The sequence below is a fragment of the Cynocephalus volans genome, chromosome 13 (genome assembly GCF_027409185.1).
Source record: "Cynocephalus volans isolate mCynVol1 chromosome 13, mCynVol1.pri, whole genome shotgun sequence".
NCBI classification, from domain to species: domain Eukaryota; kingdom Metazoa; phylum Chordata; class Mammalia; order Dermoptera; family Cynocephalidae; genus Cynocephalus; species Cynocephalus volans.
In genome coordinates this window covers 8,348,006-8,367,786 of record NC_084472.1, presented here as the reverse complement: position 1 = coordinate 8,367,786, position 19,781 = coordinate 8,348,006, and positions in this window count along the sequence as shown.

Below are 19,781 nucleotides of genomic sequence, written 5' to 3'. Positions count from 1 at the left end.
ATCCCACAGTTCCTGGACCAGCTCTTCAGTAGGTGAGTGCCCGCCCCCTCCAAGGCACCATGGTGACTCTGCCACCTATAAGCTGTGTCTCGGGAATGCCACTACAGCACTCTGAGCCTCAGTTTGCTCCTCCGAGAAGTGGGGTGGTAAGAGGATGAACCCCAGAGAGTCCTTATAGGGGCCAAATGCCATAAGACATGACAAGGAGATGCCTGGTGCCTGGCTCTGCTGGATGCACTGTGCTTTCTCATATTTATTATTTTTCTTTCCTGTTTGGCTGAAAAAGCTCTCTGCCTCATGCCCCCATGGCCAGGGTCTCTCTGAGTTTGCAAAAGCCCATAGAAGGCATATCTGACTCAGCACTTTCATTGGAGATCTCTTCTAACTTGTCTTTGTCCTCGATATAGAAAGAACAGGCTCCATGGGCACCAGAGAAGGAGACCCCAGGTCCACTCAGATATCTGGGAATGCTCTGCTTGGGGCTTACTTATTCAACACATTTATAAGCCCTTCCTTTGTAAAGTCACTTTTCTAGATGCTTGGCATAATTCAGTGACCAAAGAAGACAACAGACATTGGGTCTCAATTCTAGTCACGGAGTGAGATACTCACAGTAGACACCGTAAGCAAGTCACGTCCACAGCATGTCAGTTGTGACGCCCTCACGGCCTCCTCAAGGTGGAGGTGCATTCTCCCGCATTCTACCCACAATGACAGGCCCAGCACCCAACTAGAAAGCATGTGGACTTTTGATCCAGAAAGAGAGCTCGCTGTACCCCACAGTGTGGGGGCACATATGGACCGTGGCTGGGGAGGGACTGACAAAGCTGTGAACCTGAGACAACTTGTAATTCCCACGAGGGCGCTGAGGTCTGGGGGCTTTCCCTGCAAGTGAAAAGGAGTCAAACAGAGCTGTGGATGGGGTCACAGGCTCCCTGCAGAACAGGGGGAGTCTGGGGCTCACAGCCAGCTCTCCACAGACACGTCCCCAGGACAGTGGCATCCTAGCTCTGCCCGTCCTCCATCCCACCTCTGTCCCTCCTGACCCAGGCAACAGGGGCTCAGGCCTGAAGTTATTATGAGCAACCTGCCCACAAATCTGCCTGGGGCCTTGGTCCTTAGTTCACAGGTGCACATAGGTGGCTGACCCGTCCCTTCAGAAAACCCATGTGAGTGTAAGGGTGAGGCTCACAAGGGTCTGTACTTGTCCTGTCTAATGGCCGGGTCTGCCACTGTCAGGACAGCCACACAGCGCTTCAGGGGGGGCAGGTTGTCCTCTAGACAGGCAGTGGCAGGCCCAGGGGCCCAGATCCACACAAGCGTGCCCTGGGAGCGCAGCATGGAAGGAAAGGCCAGCCTCTGACTCTGCTGCCCACTCTCACACTTCCAGCACCATCTGTCACACTTTGGTCACTATGCCGGAGCGTTTCTGCACAGATTTTCATCAGCCCCTGCACTTTCCATCGTTGAAAGTTAAGATCGACTGCGTGCAGGTCAGCTGGCGTGGATTGGACATGGGTGCCCATGTGTACATTCTGCTCACCAACCTGAGGCATCCAGAGCTCTTTGAGGCAGAAACAGATGGTGAGGGGACCGCAGTCTGGAAGAACTACCAGGGGTGGTGCTTTGGGGTTAGAACTCCCTTTAATGCAGTCAGATCCTTTCTGTGTTTGGAAAGGCCAGTGGGAAATGACTGATGCTGGTGAACTTTCCCCCCCCCCCCCGCTCCTGCTTCATGTCCAGAGCCACAGGCACTTCCCAGGCAAGCTCTGGAGCCAGTGCCAGCACCTCCGGTAGAGCTGGGGCCTGCCCTGCACTCAGAGTCACCTGTACAACTGGGTCCACCACCAGCTTCAGTGCCAGCACCAATGCCAGGGGAACAGCCACCACATGTGACAGGACTGAAGCTACAGGAACCTTCAAAGCCCTCGTGCCCCTCTCCTGTGGCAACAATGAACCGGCCCCGTGTAGACATGTGGGACATCAGGGCATTCCCTCCTAAGCTGCTGGCAGAGCAGCTGACTCTGATGGACGCGGTGAGCAGCTCGCCTCTGCGGGGGGCAGGGAGGGCTGCCTAGACAGGCTGTCCTTCTTGCACCTGGTGTCCCAGACAAGCCATTACTGACCAGAGTCCAGTGATCTGGGTCCAATACCAGGTCCACATCTTACCAGTGATGTGATCTGGATGAGTTTCTTCATTCCCAAGCCTTCCCTGTCCACATGTCGACAGTCGACTTGAGACATCAACAGTACCAGTTGCAGAGGGACCGAAGCTAAGATGAGATGGGACAGAGAGAAAGCAGCATGGGGGCCTGGCTTATCTGGTTCTGGGAGGGTGCTCACTGAGGGGCAGGTGGGTTCAGGAGTTACCCACCCATCCTCCCATGTGACCTCACCAACCTCAGCACTTCTCAGGACCTGATATGTACTAGACTCCCTAGCAGACACCCAAAGAGAACCCGTAGTTATAGCTGCCACAGGCAGGGCGCATCTGAGGAAGGAAATAGAACAAAGGGCTGATCGGGGTGCACACTGGATGCAGCCTCAAGATGAGCACACCCGAGCCATTTCCTAGTGCTTGGAGTTAGTGAGAACGGCCTGCCTGACAATGCCACTCGTTCCTTGCCTGCCAGTATTAGCTCTTGGGTGCCTTCAGTGGGCACATAGCCAGATCCAAACTCTTTCACAAGAGTAGCCTGTGTGACACACTCTTCCTCTCCAGGAGCTGTTTAGGGAGGTGGTGCCCTATGACTGCCTGGGCTCCATCTGGTCCCAACGCAACAAGAAGGGAAAGGAGCACCTGGCACCCACCGTTCGTGCCACCGTCGCCCAATTTAACAATGTGGCCAATTGCGTCATCACCACCTGCCTTGGGGATTACAGCATGAAGGCCCAGGACAGAGCCAGGGTGCTGGAGCACTGGATCAAGGTGGCCAGGGTAAGCCGTGGGAGGACCCAGGGGATCCCCTCTCTGCAGACCTGGGAACTGCCTTTGACTTACAACCACCATCAGGGTAGTCTTGTGTGCTTAAGTCCCTGCACAATGCCTGGGCGTCTCCTGTCAGGGCACACTGGCCTTGACCCCCATGTCCCAGTGGTGGAGGCTCACTTCCTATCTGGGCTCTTGGGTCGAGCTCACATCCTCCCTCTGTGAGTTCTGCTCGTGGGGTTCCAGCTGTGCCCTCCCGTGGCTGCCCGGGCCTCTGCCTCATCCAAGAGGGGAGATGTCAGCCGAGGGGCTGAAGCTGGAGCAGGCGGGCTCCAACTCTCCACCTCATGGTTCACTCTCTTTCCTCCCCAGGAATGCTTGGTCCTCAGGAACTTCTCCTCGGTGCACGCCATCCTCTCCGCTCTGCAGAGCACACCGATCCATCGAATGAGAAGGACATGGAGAGAAGTTTCCAGGTGGGTGGGCCTCTGTCTCTAGGAGCACAGGGGTGGACCAGGGACCTCCCACAGGTTTGGGCATTGCCCCCTCAATGACCCTGGCAGGGACTGGGAGGTCAGAGGCACTGAGGCAAGAATGGGCTCATGACCAGGGTCTCTAAGACTCCCTGGGAACTAAGCCCAGGATTTCTTACCCCAAGCTAAAGTTTCATTTTGCTCTGTTTTCTTCTCTTATTAAGTGTCAGGCACAGGTTTCTACCAAACTGGCAATTTCAAGGGCTTGCTATACACAATAAGACCTTGTCATACTCACATCTAAACTGTAAAACAGAGCTTCTCAGTTGAAATGGGGACGGGGCCCAGGTGACCAACATGAGAGCTCCTCTCCCAGGGCCCCGGAGCCCATAGGACTCAGAGGAAGCCAGCTGACAACTCTCCTCAAGGCAGTTTGGATTGTTTGCAGTCTCAAAAAAACAAACGTATCAGCAAACAAACAAACAAACAAACAAACTTGAACTTACACGTCGCCCCATTACTCCCAAATTAATCTTTCTTTCTTTCCCCTTCACAGAAAAGGCTCCCGTAGTTTTGAAAAATTACGTAGCAAAGAGAAGGTACTAAGCAAAAAGGTAAAGTAGAGGCTGAGAGGTGGGGGCAGGTGTTTGGGGACATAGGCAGAGGTGAGTTGTCTTGTTTTGTTGTGGTGCGTTTTGCTTTCTCACTGAAAGTTGACAGGAAAATTTCAGTCTCATCTTGCGTGGACTAGCAGGAGAAGGATGTGTCTGCCGTGGGCAGGTGGAGAATGTGGCAGGAGCCCTGGTGATGGGACGCAGTGATGGCAGCCGGGCTGTGCAGGAGGGCAGAGGGGCTGCAGAAGCAGCCGGTGTCCGCCTCGCACGCTGCTCCATCCTGTCGGCACGTGGCTTTCTCCAGGCCGTTGGTGGATGCGGTAGGCAGGGCTTCCTTCGGCAAACTAGCCCAGCAGTTTTTAGGAAGCCAGGCCTCTGTCGCTGCTGACTGCACGGCACCTCCGTGGGGTGGGGACACCCGCCTGCACCAGGGACGTGTACAGCAGAGAGAACCCGCGGTCCTAGAAGGTCCTTCCTGACCAGATCATAGAACCTTCCACATAAAGGAGTGAGAAGCTGTCGCTGGCCAGTGCTCCGGGAATCCTCTGCCCTGCTGGTCAGAGGTGGCATCTCGGGAGACCACATCCTGAGCGGAGGAAGAGAGGGTTCTGCGCAGGGAACTCTCTCGGTGCATTACTGGGGAGGTGAAGCCTTTGACGTGGCCTCAAACCCAGCGTTGGGTGCACAGACATCAGTGGTGCTGGGGTGGGCAGGAACCCCTAAACCAGCCTTCTCAGAACACGCTGTCCCTCCTTCACCAAGGCTGGGCCTGGCTGGTGACAAGGAGGCTCACAGAGAGCCCACAAGCCGATGCCCTCGCCAGCGGTGGTGCTGGTGGGTGGGGTGAAGGCAGCTGGGTCACGGCCTCCACTTGCTGGGGAGGAGCCGGCCTCTCCCGCGAAGCCCTGGGCAAGGCACGCCCCCACCTCCGGCTTCTGTTTTCTCACCTGGAAGCCGTAGGGATGACGAGCCTCTTGTGCGGGCCTCACAGAGTGGCGATGGGGTTGACGAGGCTCATGGAGCGTGCCTGTGTCTGCCTCTTCCTCCAGGGGTGCTGGGGACAATGTCCAGGACAGTACTAGGAGTTCTCAGGGGATCCTCTCCACATGAGGAAACAGGGAAGGGTGGCCAGGGTGCACGCCCAAGACCACACACTGGAGAGTGTCACAGCTGGCATCAACTCTAGAACCAGAGCCGCTAGAGGCGGTGGTGGCACTACACCAGCTCACGAGTCAGATATCCAGAGTTGAAGGTCAGGCGCAGGGGTGAAACTGAGTGAGGGGAAGACAGTCTCATTCACCGTCTTACTGTGTTCTGTTGCTTACAACAGAATATCTAAAATTGGGTCGTTTTTAAAGAAACAGAGCATTTTTTTCTTACATTTGAGGAGGCTGGGAAGTCCAAGCAGAGGGCGTACATCTAGTGAGGGTCTTACTCCAGAGGGGCGGGGGCGACTCTCTGCAGAGTCAGGAGGTGGCACAGCGTATCAGATGGCAAGAGGGCAAGAGCGTATTTCCACGCACTCTTTAGGAAGCCGCCAGTCCGGTTCCGTGATAACCCTTGAACGAATTCATTCATTCATGAGGGCAGAGTAATCCTAGTCCGGTCACCTCTTACAGGGCCCCACCTTTCAAACAGTGTTGTGGAATCTTCCACCCTCTTAATACAGTTACAGTGGGTATCATGTTTCCACATGAACTTTGGAGGGGACATTCATTTGGACATAGCACTAACCTTGTCCCTGACCCTGTCAGGTGGGGACCGTCAAATTGGCCACCTTGGAGATGAACCATCAGAGAGCCCAGATGAGGCAGCGGCAGCAGAAAAAGGTGAGTGTGTCTGTGACTGGGAGGGGCTCTAGGGAGTAGATGACAGGGGCCCCTCCCTTCCAGCTGGAGGCCTCCAAATCAAAAGAGGAGAGAGCTTCCGCCCTAAGGGGCCTGCCTTCCTGTGGCCACAGCATCTGAGATGCCTTTATTAGAGACACCACTTCCAGGACCTGGAAGAGCTGGCCTAGAGGGGATTACAGAGCGAGGTGTGGCAGGAACCACGTAACCACTGGGACATGAAACTTTCACCACAGAGGTAGCTAGGGGGTACACGGTGTCTTTGGACGCCAGCTGGGGAGAGAGCAGTGTGGCCACGGAGGGGAGGCGCCCGAGGTTCCTCTGTGGCTCCAAGTGGAAAACCCTGGCTAGGGGGGTCCAGAAAGACGAGCTTGGTGAGATTTTTATAGAATGAGCCAAGTGTGGACACCCAAGAGCTGGTGCTCATCACCACTACCACCCCAATGTCACAGGGTATCGTTCCCTTCCTGGGAACCTATCTCAGCGACCTGGTGATGTTAGACGCTGCGATGGACGACTATGTGGATGTGAGTGAGCCTGGGGACGGGCAGGTCGGGGGCCAGGATCCTGAGGCTGGGGAGGGGAGAGCCCTTAGAACTCAGCACTCGGCAAACCTCCACTCATGAGACCTCACGCCTGCCCGTGTGCTGGGGGGGTCACGCCCTTCTCACCCGTGAGTGATGGAGCGTCCATACAAGCCCCCAGTCCCTGTTCTCCAAGTGGAGAAGTCGCAGAGCTCAGCTGGACTCAGCCTCTCCCTTACTTGCTTGCCATGGGAAGAGAGTGAAATCGGGCCCCTCTGATGGCAGGCAGCTTGGGAGTGGCCAGCAGCCCCTTTTTATCAGAGGCTTCAGTATCCTCACCCTGTCATCAGGGAGGGTTGAGACAGAAGGTCCTCGATCCTCAGCTCCAATGTCATCCTTCTCCAGAGCTCAGAGCCTGACCTAGGTGCAAGCCCTGTTTTGTGCACTCCCCCTGACCCAGATGGCCCCGGCCTTAGTGCAACACGGGAACGGGTGAGGATGGGGCTAGAAATGGGCTAGGGGGCCTTTCTGAGAGACTCGGACCATCAACTCTTTCAGGGAAAGGTATTCAACACCCAGAAAAGGCGGAAGGTGAGTAGCTGCGGCCCTCGCTCAAGGGAGCGTGGGGATGTGGAAGTCACAGACGGCCCCTCTCACCCGGGCAGGACACTTCCTGCCTGCATCCCCTGCATCTCTGATTTATTAGGAAGATTTGATAGACGGAGGGGGGCATCCCATCCCACTGGAGGGTGTGGGAAGGGGACAGGAATCAAGGACACATTTCTGGGGGACAGGCTGTTGGAACCCAACTCTGAGAACAGGTTGGGGCATGGATGGGATGGAAGGAGAGGAGGGTATCACTTAAGAGAAAACTCTGCAAACCAGCTCCCTGCTCCATCCCTCCCCCACAAGGTCCCTTTAGCATCTCCCACCCAGGCCCTGTCGGCATCCTGTTTTTCTCTCTGGCCCCAGGAAATTAAAGTCCTCAGAGAAATCCAGCTCCTCCAGGTGGCAGCCAACAATTACCACTTCGAGAAGGAGGAAGAATTTGGACACTGGTTTAGCTCCACTGAGTGGCTCAGTGACAACGAGAGGTGAGGGCCTTGCAGGAATTTGATCATAGTCAGGGCATAGGGGACTCTTTCTGGTGGCAGCTGCGGAGAGCCTGGGGCCATGGATGTCTGGTCAGCCACAGACCCTGTCGCATGGTGACCACTGGGGCACCAGGACTCCAGCTACAGGGCAGGCACTGGGAGGGAGAGCTGAGGTGTGGCTCCCGGTAGACTCGCAGCTGCCTCTCTGTCCTGCAGCTACAAGCTCTCCTGCCAGCTGGAGCCCCCATCCCACTAGGCCGGCGACACCCTCGAGCCAAAGAGGAGCAGGCCCAAGGAAGCCAGGCAGCCAGTGAGGTCAGAAGCCCATTCTTCCCTGGTTGAGCCTTCAGATGACAATGCATTTCAGGTGACTACTTGACTGTGTCTGCTGTCATCACTTCTCATCCCTTCTTTTCCAGGGAAGGTAGCTGCCCTTCCTTCTCTCCACGGCCTTCCCTTCCGCCCCAGCACAGCCCAGCTGCATCACTGCACCCATTTCCAGGGCTTCCTGCCCCCAGAACCCCCAGTGCCTCTGCACAAACGCGTCAATAGTCCCAGCAATCTGGACAAGCCTGAGAGTTTTCACAGAAACATTCAGGGGGAAAGTTAAAATCACCACCAGGCAGGCGCCCCTTCCACTCTCGCCCTGTGGCTTCCCCAGTCACTCCCCTATCCCCTCACCTCCTCTTTACTAGATGAGCACATTTCTGCTCAGTGAGCTGTCTTTGGCACACAGCTTTTGAAATTTCGGGAAGCTTTTTTTTTTCTTTTTTCTTTTTCGGGAGAGGGGAAAGAGGAATAACTGTGAATAATGTGTGGAGTTGTGTGAGTTCAAATTCCTTTTGTTTGAAAATCCAATGAATTCCCATTGTCTGGATGAGAGCTTCCAGCTGGGTTTCTCTGAGTCCTAAGGGCTGCGAGGGACTGGGGAGAGGAGCTCTCATGCTGGTCACCTGTGCCCCATCCCCATTTCAACTGAGCGGCTCTGGTTTTACAGGTGAGATTTCAGTTGGGCAAAGAGTTCCATTGCTGTTACTAAACACTTGATAGTGTCCAACCGGCTCCAGCCTGTGCCTGACAGTTGATAACACTGAATCCTGGGGCAGAACTGCTGGCCTAAGGTCCCAGAAAGATTGACAGGCCTCTTCACCCAGCTCATTGCAGCCTCCAGTGTCCCTGGCCCCAGTGACTTCCAGGCTCACCGACAAAGCCATGTTCAGCACAACAGAGGACCCTGGTCGTCCCTGGTGCTCCTTCCCTGGTAGGGGGACGTCCTCCCTACCTCCCAACTTCTCTCCGTGTCTCCTTCAGACAGTGAGCAGATGTGCCAGGCAGGGTACAGACAATGGCACAGAGTGAGAAAAATGTCCTAAATGGCGGCACCCCTGAGAAGGAAACACAATAATCTATGAGATGGAAAGCAGTTCCCGGGCCTTTCAGCTGTGGTCCCCGAGGCAGGTGCTGATGACACGGTTGGCCACACTGTTGAACTGGGTAACGGTGGCATGGACAGTTGCTGCCGGGTGCTCCTTGACCTTCTTGTCCTACTGGGACCAGCGGGGGCTCCAGTGGTCATAGGGCACCACCTTCTTGCACACCTGCTACAGAGGAGGAGAGCATTGCAGGGGCATGGCCCACCCCAGCTCAGAATCCACAGTATCGTGCAGTCCCCAGGCAGGTGACAGTGGTCTGAGCTGGAGCTCAGGAAGCTCAGCATGTAGCCGGAGGCTGGCAGGAGTCCCTGCGTTGGGTTCTCCACCCACTGAGGGTGCTTAAGTACATGATGTCCCAGGCCTACCACTGCTGACCAACGGTCTGTAGCACTGCCGCCAGGTTATTCTCACCAGCCCCACACCCAGAAGCTGTCCAGGGCATGCACATCTCAAGGTGGCATCTTAACCCATCCTAATGAGTCCTCTGCTCCATTTCCCCATTCGGATTCACACTCCCTTTGGAAGCTACAACTAGGGGCTCTACTTGGGCGTCTGCTACAGTGTCTAGTCCACATCACGTGCTAAAGAAGTGCTGAAGCTGGTGAAGCCTCCTGGGAGGGTGGGTGGAAGAGACCCATGGAACTGCCTGCCCCTCAGTGAGCACCCTCCATCCCCAAATGGCCCAGGGCCTGGACTTGCTTCCCATACGTCCCAACTCATTTGATCTTCACAGTCACTCCGTGCACCTGGTGCTGTCGGTGTCCCATCTGTACTGTTGACGTGTGGACAGGAACGTCACAGGCATTATAAAACGAGTTCAGTTCACGTGGTTAGTAAGATGCCTAACTGATACCGGACCCAGATCACTGCACTCTGGTCAGGAATGGCTGGTCTGGGACATCAGGTGCAAGAAGGACAGCCTGTCTAGGCCCCACTCTGCAGAGCCAAGCTGCTCACCGTGTCCATCAGCGTCACCTGCTCTGCCAGCAGCTTGGGAGAGAATGCCATGATGTCACGCATGCCCACACTGGGCTGGTTCATCGCATCACAGGACAGGGGTAGAAGAGCTCTGGAGATCGCTCAAGTTCCAGCTCCATCACTGGAGGTGGCCACTTCCCTGCCCCTGGTGTGGGCTCGGAAGATGCTCATGGATCCAGTCCTACAGGTGACTCTGGGTGCAGAGCAGGCAAGGTTGGCTCTAGAGCCTGTGGGGAAGTGCCCGTTGCTCCGGGCATGAAGCATGTGCAGGAAGAAAAAAAAAAAAGCTTCACCAATATCACCAGTTAATGAGCTCAATGGCTCATTTAACGTAACCGGCATCGTGATCTTGGACAGTTCCTATTTAACAAGAATACTGAAAACGTTTCATCCAATAGACACACAGCAAACTCACCTGTTGCTATCTTTACGTAGCATGTTCGTGGAAAAGAAGTAACAGAAGAGAGCAATTCATGAAATTTCATTTCTATCAGTTCAATTTCACAAACCTTTCCAAAGACCTATATTGTTCTGGGCCTCGAAGGAAATACAAAGACACCCCAAACACTCTCTGCAGCTTCAAGGGGCTCACCAGCTAGTGATGAGCATGAGCAGATGATTATTATTAAGTCTGTCTTGGATCAGACTCAGGAAATGGGATATGAAGGTGATGGGGACACAAAAAGCACAAATCTTCATGGTGGTGTTAAAATAATTGGGGGGCCATTAGGCTGAGACAGCTCCATTGCCTTGGGTTCCTCCTACATAAGCAAACCGAAATCCAACTCAATGTCAACTCAAGCCTTACCAATCAGAACCCACCCAAACTAACCTGTAACTAAAAACTTTCCACTTCCACCAATCAAATGCATCTTCTTTGTCTTGCTTCCTCAAAGAACAACTTACAAACATTTCCCCCGCTCGCCCCCTTGCTGGGGCACTGGACCTCTTGAGATCTGGGGCTGCCAGAGTCCTAATCGTTGTCTGCTCAGGTAAACTTGCCAAAATTTTCCTGTGCCTAAGTTTCCCTTCTAACAGTGGGCCAAGGATCAACCACATACAGTATACCATTTTGTGGATAGTTTTCCAAAAGAAATTTCAGACTGTTTTTGTCTGACGACGTTATACATGTTTGTTAAACTTCAAAGTCCACACATGAATATGCCATGGACTATTTAATCATATACCCTTAAGAATATAGGCAAATATGGCTTTAAAGTAGATTTCTCTAAGTGGAGTTTCTGGGTCAAAGGCATGCTCGTTTAAAATTTTTACAGATACTCCCAGGCTCAACGTCTTCCAAAAAGGCTTGACCAATTTATACCACCATCAATGCTACATTCAGTCAGATCTCCTTTTAACATCAAAGGGTGGTCAAAGAGGTACATTACTTTCAATCTGTTCATCTGGCCATGTCCACTCAGCCACTTAAAAAGACACTGAATTGAGCACCTACTATGTGCCAGGTACTGGTTTCGGCACTGGATTAAGCACCTCGTGATGAACCCACTCCCGACCTGGAATGCCCTGCTCTCCCCTTAACTCCTCTACAGCCTTCCCAGATTTCACGGCTCAGTTCAAGATTTTTCTCCGCAAGCATTCCAACTCTCATTGGCTTCCCTCTCTCTCCAACCCCGGCGGTTCCAGAATCGACTGCTCTCAACTTAGCCTTTGATCACACATTAGGTTCTATTACTTGCTGTCACGTCACGGGTACTAGCCAGCTTATCTGCTAACTGTACAGTAATACAATTCCTGAAAAGAGGGGCAATATCTTATACTCCACACACATCCTCACCACCTCAAGGAGAGAGGGCCACATGGCACATGCCCCCTGACCCAAATGTCCCTATGTGCCCCCTTTCCCCGAGTCCATTCCCTGTCATGCATTTATCACAGTGCAGGGGGCCTACCCAGTCTCCTTGACTGGACTTCAAGCTCTCTGAGGATAAAACAGTCTTGTGTAATGATGTAGAAGTTAACACGGTAAAAGGCTGAGCAAGAAAGGTTACCTTTGGAATATTATTCAGTGCTAAAAAGAAATGGGCTATCAAGCCATGAAAAGACATGACGGATACTTAAATGCATACTGCTGAGTGAAGAGGCCCGTCTTAAAAGGCCACATACTGTATGATACCGACCATATGACATTCTGGGACAGGAAAAACTATGCAGACAGTGAAAAGATCAGCGGTTGCCCAGGGGGACAGGGGAGGAAGGGATCAACGTACGTGCATCCGTCTAACAAGTGTAGCAGCACTCCGGCGAGGGCTGCTGAAAATGGCGAAGGCTGTGCATCTGTGGGGGGACGGGGGATACAGGAACTCTCAACTTTGCTGTTTATACTCTGGATATCCAGAATATACAAGGACCTCAAATATCTTTACACTCAAAAACCGAATAATCCAATTAAAACATGGACAAAGGAGCTGAGTAGACACCTTTCAAAGGAAGACATACAGATGGCCAGTAGGTATATGAAGAAAAGCTCAGCATCACCAGTCATCAGGGAAATGCAAATCAAAACAACTCTGAGATATCACCTCACCCCAATTAGACTGGCTATTGTCAAAAAGACAGAATAACAAAAGCTGGTGAAGATGTGGAGAAAGGGGAACCTTCCTACACTGCTGGGAGGACTGGAAAATAGTGCAACCATGCTATCATGGAGAAAAGCATGGAGGTTCCTTGAACAACTGCAGATAGAAATGCCATATGACACAGAGGCATATACTAGGAATATGCATTTGGACATATGAGTCTAATCATGAGAGGAAAGATCTGATATGGGCTTCTCCACAATTTTAACAACACATTAAAAAGATCATCCACCATCATCAAGTGGGATTTATACCTGGGATGCAAGGATGCTCCAACACATGCAAAATAATACATGTGGTATACCATATGAACAGAATGAAGGACCAAAACTACAAGAGCACCTGAACAGATGCGGAAAAAGCATCTGACAAACTTCAACAACATCTCGTGATAAAAAGACCCAACAAATGAGGTATAGAAGAAATACACGTCAACACAATAAAGGCCACATGTGACCAACCCCCAGCCAACACCACAATCAATGGTGAAAAGTTGTGACCTTTTCTTCTAGGATCAGGAACAAGACGAGGATGCCCACTCTCACTGCTTTCAGTATCATAATGGAAGTCCTAGCCACAGCAATTAGGCAAGAAATGAAATAAAAGGAATTCCAATCAAAAGGGAAGAAGTGAAATTGTCTGTTTGCTGGCAACGTGATCTTGCATATAGAACAGAAACACCTAAAGATACCACCAAAATCTGTGAGCACTGAAAAACAAATTCAGTAAGGTTGTAGGATACAAAATCAACACACAAAAATCAGTCACACTTCTATACGCCAACAATGAACTGTCCAAAAACATAAGAACACCATCCCATTCACGATACCAGCCAAAAAACATTTAGAAGTAAATTTAACCAGGATATGAAACGTCTGTATATTGAACACCATAAAACACCGATGGAAGAAATGGAAGCAAACACAAATGAGTGAAAATACATGTTCATATTTATAGATCAGAAAAATTAATATTGTTCAAATGTTCATAGGGCCTGGAGTGATATACAGATGGAATGCAACCCCTATCGAAAGTCCAACGTCATTTTTCATTTTTCCTGTGGAACTCAAAAGACCCTGAATAGGCAAACTTGAGCAAAATGAACACGGCTGGAGGCATCACACGACCTGACTTCAAGATATACTACAAAGCAGCTGTGGGTTGAATTCTGTCCCTCAGAGTTCATGTAATAGAAGTTGAACTCCCACTGTGACAGTGTTAACAGGGTGGGAATTCTTCCTATGGGAATTGAAAGGTGGGGCCTTGAAGAGGTGATTTGATTGTGAGGACCATGCTTTAGTAAAGAGATTAATAAACTGATGGTTTTAATGGTGGTCAGGGGCATGGTTCCGGGGTCTTTAAAAGGAGAGCACACAAGGAGCATGCCATTTCTCTTTCTCTCTTTCTCTCTCTCTCTTGCTCGCTCGCTCCTGCCTTTCTTACAGTGTGATACCCTGTGTCGTTGAAGTCACCCCCAAAGAAGATCCTCACCAGATGTGTTTCCTAGACTCTCGGTTTCCCAGCATCTGAAACTGTAAGCGATAAAGACTGTTTCTTTATAAATCACCCAGTTTGAGGGAATTCTGTTATAAGCAACAGAAATGGACTAAGACAAATGCTACAGTCATCAAAACAACAAGGTAGTAGACTAAAAACAGGAACATCAACCAATGAAACACACCGGAGCTGCAAAATAAACCTACACATTTACAGTCAAATGATTCTCAATAAAGGTACCAAGAACACTTAATGAGCAAATAACAGTTTCTTCAATAACCGGTGCTGGCAAAACCGTGTATACACATTCAGAAAAATGAACTTGAACCCTTATCTTATCTGAGACCACATACAAAAATCGACACTCAATATGGATTAAACAGGTAAATGGAACACCTGAAACTGTCAAACTACTAGAAGAAAACATATGGGAAAAGCTCCACAACACTGGTCTGGGCAATGATTTTTCGGAGTTAACCCCAAAAGCAAGGTGACAAACTCAAACATAGACAAAAATGGGATTGCATCCAATTAAAAAGCTTCCGCAGAGGAAAAGAACAATAAGAAGAGTTAAGACACAATGTCTGGAATGAGAGAAAATACTGGAAAACTATACATCTGGTAATGAATAAGTATCCGAAAATATGTACAAAATTCAAACAACTCAATAGCAAGACAATAACTCGATTCAAAAATGGGCAGAGTAACTGAATATCCATTTCTCAGAATAAGACCTCCACATAACCAACAGTTTGATGAAAAAATGCTCAACCTCACTCATCATCAGGGAAATACGAATTAAAATCACTAGGAGCTATTACTTCATACCCAATAGAATGGCTGTTATCAAAAAGACAAAAGATATCTAGCATTGCCTGGATGTGGACAAAAGGAAACCCTTGTACACTGCTGGTAGGAACGTACGGCCATTACAGAAAACAGCGTGGAGGTTTCTCAAAAAACTGTAAACAGAATTACCATATGATCCAGCAATCCCACTTCAGGGAATATCCCCCAAAGAAGTGAAGTCAATAGGTTGAAGAGATATCTGTACTCCCATGTTCATTGAGGCATTATTCATAAGAGTCAAGATATAGAATCAACCTGAGTGTTTATTAACAGACGAACAGATAAAGAAAAGGTGGTATACGTACACAACGAAATACTATTCGGCCTTAGAAAAGAACAAAATCCGGTCATTTGCAACAACTCGGATGCATCTAGAAGACATTATGCAGATACATATGGGCCTCTGATGATGTCATCTTTCTCTTATTTGAAGCTGCCTTGTTGGCTTTTTCTTAAAAGACATAGACCTCTCTCTCCCTAGTCTGTGCCTCTGTTTTGTACCCCTGGGCCTTGCCCCCTTTCCTCTGAGAAGGGTACAGTGACAGGAGGTGGTACGCACACCCACCACGATCAGTATCGGCAGGGCCTGCTTTGATGGCTGACCTTCACTTCTCCGTGTTCGTGTCACCCTGCTGTGACAATTCCTCCAGGAGGGTGGAGGTTTGGCCGCTAATTTTCTGTTCCCTGCCAAGTGCTGTGGGAAGGGCTTTCTTCCCTCATGTCCCGCAACATTCCCGCGTTCTGTCTCTGACCTTCTGTCCACCCCTTATTTCAGCTGTCCTCAACGGTGAGAGGTACCTTTTTAAAGCTGACTTGAGTGCTTTCTCTAAAGGATACAACCTGAGGTCTGCTGTCTTCAAACCAAAAGAGATTCCTCACCTGAACCCAACTATGCTCAGACCTTGATCTCCACCTTCCATGCTCCAGAACTCTGAGAAACAAATTGATGTTGGATATAAGCTACCCACACTATGGTACTTTGTTATAGCAGCCTGGACTGACTCAGACACAAGTGACATCCCATCCCATCACTTGTGTTGTGTTCCCTTGGTCAGAACGAAGTGGCTAACCACTTAGTGCTGGGAGCCATTCATTGTGCAGGATGCCACCACACAGGCCGAGGTAAAGCCCATGGGACTGATTCTAAATATCATAGGAAGGCATTGAAAATTTTACTATCAGGAGATGACAATACCTGAATTTAATTTCACTGTGTTATCACTGCAGGGGGGAAAAAAAAAAAAAAAAAAAACCTGGCCACAAAAAAGGACTTTCCCAAGATGATGACACTGCTGGAACTCAGGCCTCTTGGAATTGTATCTCATGCTATATTTCACTCTTTTTTGCAATTCAAATATCTCCATGTATGTGCAGTATGTACATTTGACACTGTATTCATTCCCTTTTGTGTTGCTCTAACAGAATACCTGGATCTGGGTAATTTACAAAGAAAGTGAAATTTTTTTGCTTACAGTTTCTGAGGCCGGGAGGTCCAACGTCCATCTGGTGGTGGTGACAGCAACCCAGGGGTCTCGCATTGCAAGATGGTGGAAGCAGAGAGAGGAGAGAGCAAGACAGATTATCCTCTTCTTTTAAAGCTCTCAGAACCACACCCCTGACCACCATCTTTAATCCATTCAGCACAGTCTCACAATCCGATCCCCTCCAAGGCTCCACCTTTCAATTACCGTAATAGGATTTCGCACCCTCTTAACAATCACAGTGGGGGCTATGTTTCTAATACATAATGTGTGGGGGATACAAGCTTCAATGACTTTTGGGGGGACATAATTCGATCCACTACAGACACCAACCCATGAGTTTCAATAAGATTTAGTTCATATACACCTCATGAATTTCGTAGGAAGTAAATGCTTGCATAATCCCCATTGGGCATATTGGGAAGCTGAGGAGGTCTTGAAAGACACGATATCTTGTCTTGGATCACAGAAATGGTGAGAAAAAGGAGATTCTGATCAACCTCTGCCTTGAAACCTGGGGCCCTTGCTGCACGCCCAAAGGGCTGAGGGAGTGCTGTGTTTGCACACTTGCGTGCAGTTAACAAGTTGACATGGGGGAAGAGGGTGAGCAGTCGTCAGCCCAGAGAGACCACTGGATAGATCATACTGAAGGAAAGACCCCATGTCATGGAATCTTAAAGAAGTGACCTCACTTCCTTAGTGATGGACCGCAACAGAACTTAGAACTCTGGTAACCATCCAGCTCACTTGGCAAGCAACTGCCGAGAGAGAAAGATGGATTCATGTTGCTTCCCGAGTTTTCGACAATCTCACCTCAGGAATTCCCAGAGAGAGAGCTTGTTGAGACGATGGAGACGTTGGCTCCGTCCTCCCCTCTGCTGCCTGTGGCCATTTGGCAGGGGGCAGCCCCCGGTAACACAGGGCAGCCCAATCCAGGACGGTCCACACCTGTGATCACATCTGGGCAGTTTTTCACCACCTTCCAATCACCGTGTGTGTGTGTGTGTGTGTGTGTGTGTGTGTGTGTGTGTGTGTGTGTGTGTGTGTGTGTGTGTGTGTGTGTGTTTCCGTGTGTCTTTGCGTGTGTGTGCGTGTCTGCGTCTGTGTGTGAGAGAGAGAGTGAGAGTGAGAGACTGGGAGAGAGAGAGAGACAGAGAGAGAGACAGAGAGAGAGAGAGAGAATGAAGAGGATAAGAGGGGCCCCTCCTGAACAGGAGCTGGTCGTTAGGGGATGAAACCCTGGAAGGTCTGTCCATGTCTCACGTTGTGGCTGGCAGGATGGGAAAGTAACCGTTAGGGACCAAGTCTGTATCCTCAGAAGTAAATCCTGAACCTCTAGCTGTTATCTGGTTTCCTCCCCCAGCTAGAGGTCTATGCAGATGCTCCTCTGTGCCTGACCGGGGGAGGGGGAAGAATTTCTAGTCGGGGTATCTCCCATGGACACAGGCAGGAGGCTGCTGACTCTTATTGGCCCAAATGCTGGCCACTTTCATTACAGAGCTCCACGCAGGAGAGCACCGAGGAGGTGTTTGATGGGTCCAAATACTCCATCTCCTTGGACAAGGGCCAGGCGCACCATGTCACCAACCAAGGCCAGCGCTGGTCTAAGGTGAGAGCAGGCACAGAGAGGTTTCCACAGACAGGAACCCATAATGACCAGAGTGGGCCCAGGACCCCGACCCAAATATGGGCACTCCCCTGGAAACTGTACTCAAGCCTTCCCACTGGAGTGACCCACAGTTCCACTCCCACAGGAATCTGGCCTCTAGTACTACCCACTGGCAACTCGCTTAGGTGCAAAGTCCCTGTTTCTCCCACTTGCAGAACTATAAGAGAAGGCACTTTTGTGTGGTTTCGCTCTACACTAGGCCGTGAGCATCTTTGCTCGTTGCCACTCTTCTTACTGTTTTAGCTCCCCACCCCAGGTGTCCTGTGCAGCAGTCAGCCCCGCTGCCTCCCAGGTCTCCTCCAAGACTTACAAACCATCACTCTTATGGGGGAGGGGGGTGTTCACACACACAAAACAGAGAAGTCACACAAAAAAGGGGGTCCGGCTGTTCTACACATTTGTCTGCAATGGATCATCTCACAGAGCACATCGCTGGAGCCCCACCAGGCCGGGAGCTGTGCCATCCCACGTCTTCAGGTTTTCCTGTAACAGAGGCCATTTTCCCTGGCAGTTCAGTCTCTCGGTGCCGGTGGGACGTGACACGGTTCAGTTGTAATTTCCATTTCAGCCGTGCTGCAGGGAACATCTTATGTGTGCCCGACAGGCTGTGTGAGCTGGCTAGGGATGCCGTAACACAGCACCACACACTAGAGGCCCCTGACAACAAAAATATATGTTCCCACAATTCTGGAGGCTAGAAATTTGATATCAAGCTGTTGGCTGGGGTGGTTTCCCCTGAGGTCTCTCTCCTGGGCTTGTAGACGGCCACGTTCTATATCTCTGTTCACATGCTCTTCTCTCCTGCTTCCCTGTGTCCTTACCACGTCTTCTTCTGAGGGCCCGTGACATGTCAAATCAAAGCGAACACTAACGAATTTACTCGAACTTAATTGCCTTTCGAAAGACCTGTGTCCTACCGCAGTCATCGTCTTATGCACTGGGTATTACAACATCAATTGTGAATTTTAAGAGGGGAATACAGTTCAGCCCAGAACATAGACTAATCCCCTCCTAAACCAGCCTCTGGGGAAAGGGATTCCTGGGTGAAAAGCTATGCACGTGTAAAATGTTGATAGCTAAAGCCAGATGACTTTCCAAAGTGATGTAGCAGGTGCATGCTCAGCAGCAGTCTCAGAACGGAGCTGCTTCCCTGCCTCAGCCTTTCCTGGGTGTTCACATTCTTTGCAATATTTTACCCATCTGGAGACCATGTGGCAAATAAAAAGACCATTGATTTTTCTTCATTTCCAACCTCGCAACTGACAGTCTCAGTCACAGTCAGCCACTTACCGGCCACTTGATCCTTCTTTTCCCTGAATCATCTGCTCAGATCTTGGCACTGCAATGGGCTTCCTCCTGCCCCAGGAGCTGCCAGCATTCCCTCTGTGTGGCATCTGGGATCACCGTGGCTCGCTCTGATGGAAACGAAAGGAAGACAATTGTGTTGTTTAAGTTGTGAGGGTTCTCTTCAGGTGTCTTTCTCTGCACGCTGTCTCCAAAATGGGGAGGAAATGAGGTTCCCACCGCCCCCTTCCTTTCCGTGCCAGCAGCACACCAAGCCCCAGGGAGCTCAGTGGGAACCTGCAGCCACAGCTGAGGACAGTTCTCAGTGCCGACCTGTGTGCTGTCGAGCAGCCACTGACATCCAAATGCCTGTGTTTCCTGTGGCTACCGTGGGAGTCATTTTTGAGAACTCACTGGGACAGTGATCTCTATACAGGCTACTAATACAGGAAGTTAGTTGCTCCACAGCTAACAAACTACATTGAACATACTGCGAAGGTACTATTTTC